Source organism: Cryptomeria japonica, chromosome 4 (assembly GCF_030272615.1).
Source record: "Cryptomeria japonica chromosome 4, Sugi_1.0, whole genome shotgun sequence".
Lineage (NCBI taxonomy): Eukaryota > Viridiplantae > Streptophyta > Pinopsida > Cupressales > Cupressaceae > Cryptomeria > Cryptomeria japonica.
In genome coordinates this window covers 604,150,817-604,156,945 of record NC_081408.1, presented here as the reverse complement: position 1 = coordinate 604,156,945, position 6,129 = coordinate 604,150,817, and positions in this window count along the sequence as shown.

Below are 6,129 nucleotides of genomic sequence, written 5' to 3'. Positions count from 1 at the left end.
AAAGAGCATTGTTTTTGTTTGTGTTTATTTGTGTTGCAGCAGTATTAGCTACGTTTTCCATTAATCCTCTATATTATAAGAATCAACAAGTGGTATCAGAGCAGGTGAGGGATCCATGGGTGTAGCTTTTCCCGAAGTTTGAATAGGAGCAGATTGTATGAATGATTCAAAAAAATTGCATAAGGAAAAAGGAAGTTGCAAAAAATTATAGAAATTAGTCTCAGCCAAGATAAAGATCATGTGGAGATAATTCAGTTAGAGAAGTCAATGTTGCTGCCAAGAAAAGTGTCTCTAGTTTAAAGCACCATGCAAAAGGGTTCATAGGAAAATAAAAGAAACACTCAAGCTAGGTTGTGGTTTTTTGTTCAAGGGTGTTAATCAAGAAAATTTGGATTGTCGGTTGTAAGAATCTCCATTGCTAAAAGGAGAAAATTCTCAGGCGAGCCAGAAATTAGAAAGTTCGTGTGACAAAGCTGCCAAGATTGTGATCTATCACTATTGTGAAGCTGTAATATCAGGTTAAAAAAAATCAATTTGTTATAATGGGAAAGTCTGGTAAAAGAATAAAGAAAGAGAATGAAACTTTGGTATGTGAAAAAGTTTGTTTGAAAGATGAATTGATGAAATTGAAAGAGTGTAATTCACAGTTGATAGCAAATTTAAAGGAATTTGGAAAAGAAAGATGTGAGTATTTGTTTGAAATTGAGAAGCTTGAAAAAGAATTGCAGAAGGTTAAAAAGAAGAATGAAGATCAAGAAGAAAAATTTAAATTGTTTGACGAAATCAAAAAGAAGAATGAGGATCTGGAAGAACAGTTAAAGTTGTTGGCAAAAGAAAATGATAGTTTAAGGCTGAAGCCTCTTGTTCATGATGTTGCATGTGATACAAGTGATTTGTATATGTAGTCACATAAATATGTCCACTTAATTAAATGAATATTTAGTATTTATTTGATTATTTAATCATCAATCAATAATTAATTAAATTAATATTTAACTAATTCATCTTAACCCTCTTCTCCTATTAATTAAATAAATTATTCAATTTATTTGATTTAATTCACTTAACCAAATTCAGACCATTAATTAAATAAATAAATCATATTTGTTTAATTAAATCTTCTCTCACATTTAAATAAATTAATATTTATTTAAATCCCCCAAAATCTCATCTCTCACATTTAAATAAATTAACATTTATTTAAATCACCTTTATCCTCCACCCACTTGCATTTTCCTACAAATGCAAGTTGCACAACTATTTTAAATAAATAAATTATTTATTTAAAATCATATTTATCCTCACCCACTTGAAACCTTTAATGGTTTCCCTTAAAGTCTTCAAACTTAATGGCTTCCTTCTAGAGTCTTTTTAAGCCTTTAATGGTTTCCCTTAAAGTCTTCAAACTTAATGGCTTCCTTCTAGAGTCTTCTCAAGCCTTTAATGGTTTCCCTCAAAGTCTTCAAGCATTTAATGCTTTATCTTCCTTTTTCTCATATAAATAAATTAAGATTTATTTAAATAAAATCCAAAATTTACATTCACAATTAAATAAATTAATATTTATTTAAATATCTATCCAAATGCAAATTACACCATTTAATTGAAATAAATGATTTTATTTTAATTGAAAATCCCAAAATTCCTCCCACTTGCATTCTCCTACAAAATCCACTTGCATGCCTAAATTCCTTCTAGATTCTTCTAACTCCTTCTAATTAGCCTAATCCTATCCTAATCATTGTCACATTCCTAAATAAAAGGAAGTCACCTCTCAAAAACCTCCAAAGTCTTCAATAACCATTAAAGGCTTTATGTCTTCAAATGGTTAACCTCTAAAGTCTTCCAAACCATTAAAGGCTCTTACATAACCATTTATGGTTAACTCACCTTTTACCTTTGGTTAGAGACTTTCCTCTAACTTAACCATCCTTTTGACTCATGTGTCTCTTCAAATCATTTATTTCTTTGACTAAGGTAACCATTTAACCCTTGCACATTCATCTATCCCTTGGATAAAAGGAATATCCATTAACCTAACCCTAACCCAACCCCCCAGGGTAACCATCATGTCCCCTCAAGCATTTAATGCTCCTTATCTCTCCTCTCAAGCCTCCTCATGGTGACACTTGTAAACATGGGATTGGGTTTAAAGTCTCACATGGATTGAATATCTTTTAATCCTAACCCTTGTTAAGATTGCTCAATCTTAACCCTTCATTTCCTCATTTCTTTTATAAATAGAACCTTTCTCCTCAAACAAAGAAGAAAGCATTAGAGTATTGTTGTTATATTGGTATTAGCATAGAGCTTTTTCATAGCATCACTATCTACACTTGCATAGCATTTGTTTATCACATCTAACCATCTTGAATCTCCATATGACATCCATGGCTAGTGTTAAAAGCTAAGAGCTACACTCATGTGGAATTTGGAGAGGAGAGGAATAAGGGAGGAGCAACTATGAGCATCTTGATTAGCATTTTGAGGAGTATAGTTTATCTATTCTATGTTTATATGCTTTCTATTTCATGCTTAATATCTCTCTTGATATGCCTGTTTAGGATAATCTTTTGTTGCTAACACTAACGTTTGTTTCTTATGCTCTTGTGTGTGTTGTCATCGAACAGATTTTCTAATCCTTTTTGCAGAGCATCAATATCCTTTGGTTGATATGGATGATGTACCGAAAGGTGAAAATGGTGAAGTTGAAGGTAAGGATACATGTGTATCTCCAAATTCTGTAGCTACATGTTGTGATATTAAAAACAAAGGTTATTCTGAAAATAATATTGGTATGAAGATGATGCAAAAAATGGGTTATAAAGGAAAAGGTTTGGGAAAGCATGAGCAAGGAATTCAATAGCCCATTCAACCTGTTATGAGACCAAAGTATGAAGGTCTTGGATATGGTAAGAAAAATAGCTCAGAAGTGGCTAGTATTTCAAGTTCAAGCAAATCGGTAGAAAGAATGCAGAGTGTTCAGTGTTCACATTGTAATAGGAAAGGACATACAAAAGAAAAATGTTGGGATTTACATCCTTGTACCTTATTTGGGTTAAGAAATCATTGTGAAAAGAAGTGTTGGAATAGAGAATCAAATAAAGAATCTAGGAAAGGTTGTATGCAGATTGATTATGGTTGGATCGATGGATCCTGTTGGAAAAAGGTAACGAATATGTTCAAAAGGTTGTACAAGCCTAAATGTTCACATGTGAATGGAAATAGTGATCGGACACAATTTGGATGTTCGAGTCAAGTAGCGGATGACTGCTTGCTATGATGTGTGCTACATAGTTAGTTGCAAGGGTTTGGACTTTGCCACATCGAGTTATCTTGTAAGATCACATCGAGTTGCAAAGATCTAGTTTGTCAAAGCTTTGAGATCAGACTATGAGTCTCAACATCAAGGGGAAGTATGTTGGCATGTGATGCATGAGCCTCACCACTATGCACCTAGCCTCACCGTCATGCACCGTAATACTTAGCTAGTTACTGCATGCTGCAGTTCGTTGAAGACAATGATTAGTTATATATTTAGTTAGTTAATTTAAGGTGTGTAGTACCCCTGCCCTAATCAATTTCTAATCTCGGTTTGACCTTGGTTAGTTTATCATAATGTAAAGTTATAGTCAGATGTTTTTATTAAGTGCATACCTGTTAATGTGGGTTTTGCGCCATTTCGTATGCAAGTTGATTAATTCTCCTATTTTGTGTTACTATCTCGGACTAACGCTTTCATTAAATTTATATATGTATGCATGTATGACTCTTGGATGCAGGAGATTTTAGGTACAGTGTCGCATGGGTGTGAGGTTCGTCTCCGCCTGAATTTATAGGTTTGAGTGTACCTCTTTAATCCTTAGAGTTGGATTAGGTTGTCGGGAGTTTCTCATTTGACCATAGTCGTGCTCAAGTGAGCATCATCAGTTGTCGTCGGTATTCCCTTTTGGTTGGGTTTGTGAGTCGTCTATCTGTTTGGCTTCTTGGGTTGCGTGTTTTGTGTGTATGGTTAAATTGAGTTATTAGTGCTTAGTATTTAATTGGATTAAACATGTGTTTGTGCACTAAAGATTAAGGGACTAGATTAAACAGGTTTTCTTTATGCGATTATTGTTAATTTGAATTGCTCGATTTAAATTGGGAGCAAGTTCAATTAGATGGTTAATTTTAATGTTAAATTTATTATGTATATGATGTTGAAAAAGAAATATTTAAATTTAATTACAATAGAATTAATTTAATCTTTTGGCATTTTTGAAATAGAAAGGTTAATTTCCGTTAATTGAGAAAATCAATTTTTAAATTGAAGAACAAATTTAAATTATTGATATAGTTTAAAAGAATGATTTTTGTGAATTATTTTAAATAAAAATTTTAATTCCAAAAATAAATTTTGGTCAAAACTTCTCCCATTTAACCTAGACTTTTGGAAAATATTGGGGATGGATATCTTTGGAAAAATATTGTTGGAAAATTATTTTTGGAGGAAAATTTGGGGGTTTTGGAGGAGGAGAAATTTCTTGAGCCTGCAAGTTGGGCTCCTTTCTAAATCTTTTCTGGTTTTTTTCCAGTATTGCTATATGAGGTAAGATTCTAGTTTATATTTTTGGTTTCTATGTTTATCAGAAATCTGTTTGTGAAGTTTGATAAATCTCAGCTATTTAGGGAAAATGAAATAATTGTAAATTTAATTCCAATCCAATCCCCTCTTGTTATGTTTCCATTCCAAGTTTAGATTTGGGTTGCTCTGATTGTTTTAAAATCAAAAATAAACTTGAGATTGGCTGTTTACATGGAAATTTGTTAAAATCCCAAATTCATGCTTGCAAAATTCAAGCTTTCATCAAAGAAATCCGCCTGTGTTAGGATATATGGATGTTAATCAAGCTTATTTTTGCCAATATGATGTTGATTGGAAGAAATTTTCCCTTCCGTGATTCTGGGCATTTTGAAATTGCAAATGGGAAAATAAAATAAAAAAATTATTTATTTTAGTCTCTGTTGAGATTGTGGTTTTTGGCTAGGAGCTGTTTTTTTTAACAGTGATTTTAAAGTTTTAAAAAATTATATCTTACCCCCCCCACGTGGTAGAGTTTCCCCCACCACGTGGAGGGGAAGGGCGTGCTCCTTGGGTAGCATCGTTGCCTTGGTAGCAACTGCTACCTTTGGGTAGCAGCACTGCCTAAGGACAACGCCTGCTACCTTTGGGTAGCAGCGCTACCAAGGGCAGTGTGAGCTCCCAAGGGGGGCCCACGTGGGGTTCCACGTGGGTACCCTCCCCCATGTTATATTATTTTTTTTATATAATGAAAAATGTTTTTTTATAGTTTTTTTTTTTATTATCAAAAAAAAATATAATATTTTTTTATATTATTTAATGTTAATTTTTAATTAAGTTTTTAATTACAATTAATGTTTTAATTAAGTTTTTTAATTGTGATTAAATGTTCATTATGTAATAAATTATTATTAAATTGTTATTAATCATTTGTATAAAGGAAAATATACATTTATTAATATTCAAATTCTAATTTTTATTATTATTAATGAATATTTTTCTAATTAAATACTTGATTAGTTAATATTTCTTTTTGTTAATTATTAATTTGTTATATTTTATTAATCGTGGATTAATAAAGATATATATATATATTAATTAATAGTTAATTTTGACATTTTTTCTATATGCACATAAGGAAGTAATTTTTGGATTTTGGAAATGATTATCTACATTTGGATTCCTTATATATTTATGTTTCCTTGATCCGTATAATGTAACTAGGCTTGGAAAATATGAGATTGGAGAGATTGGTTTTGAGCCAGTATGAGAACGATGTTTTATTTGAAGAATAAATATCTTATTTAGTTGGTTAATGATTATTTAATTATATCCTTGTGAACTTGGTTAAAAAACTCAGAATGACGTATTTATGTATGTTCGAGGCAATTGAACTTTAGAGAGTTAGAAAACCAAGAACAACCTGTACCTAAATGAGGTAGATAACTGCAATCTAACTTAGATCATTTAGAAAACTTGATCGACATTTAATTTTTAAATTAATTTGGAAAAAAGATTGTATCTACAGATTATTACTTATGCAAGTTTAATTTCTGTATTCGCTCTTA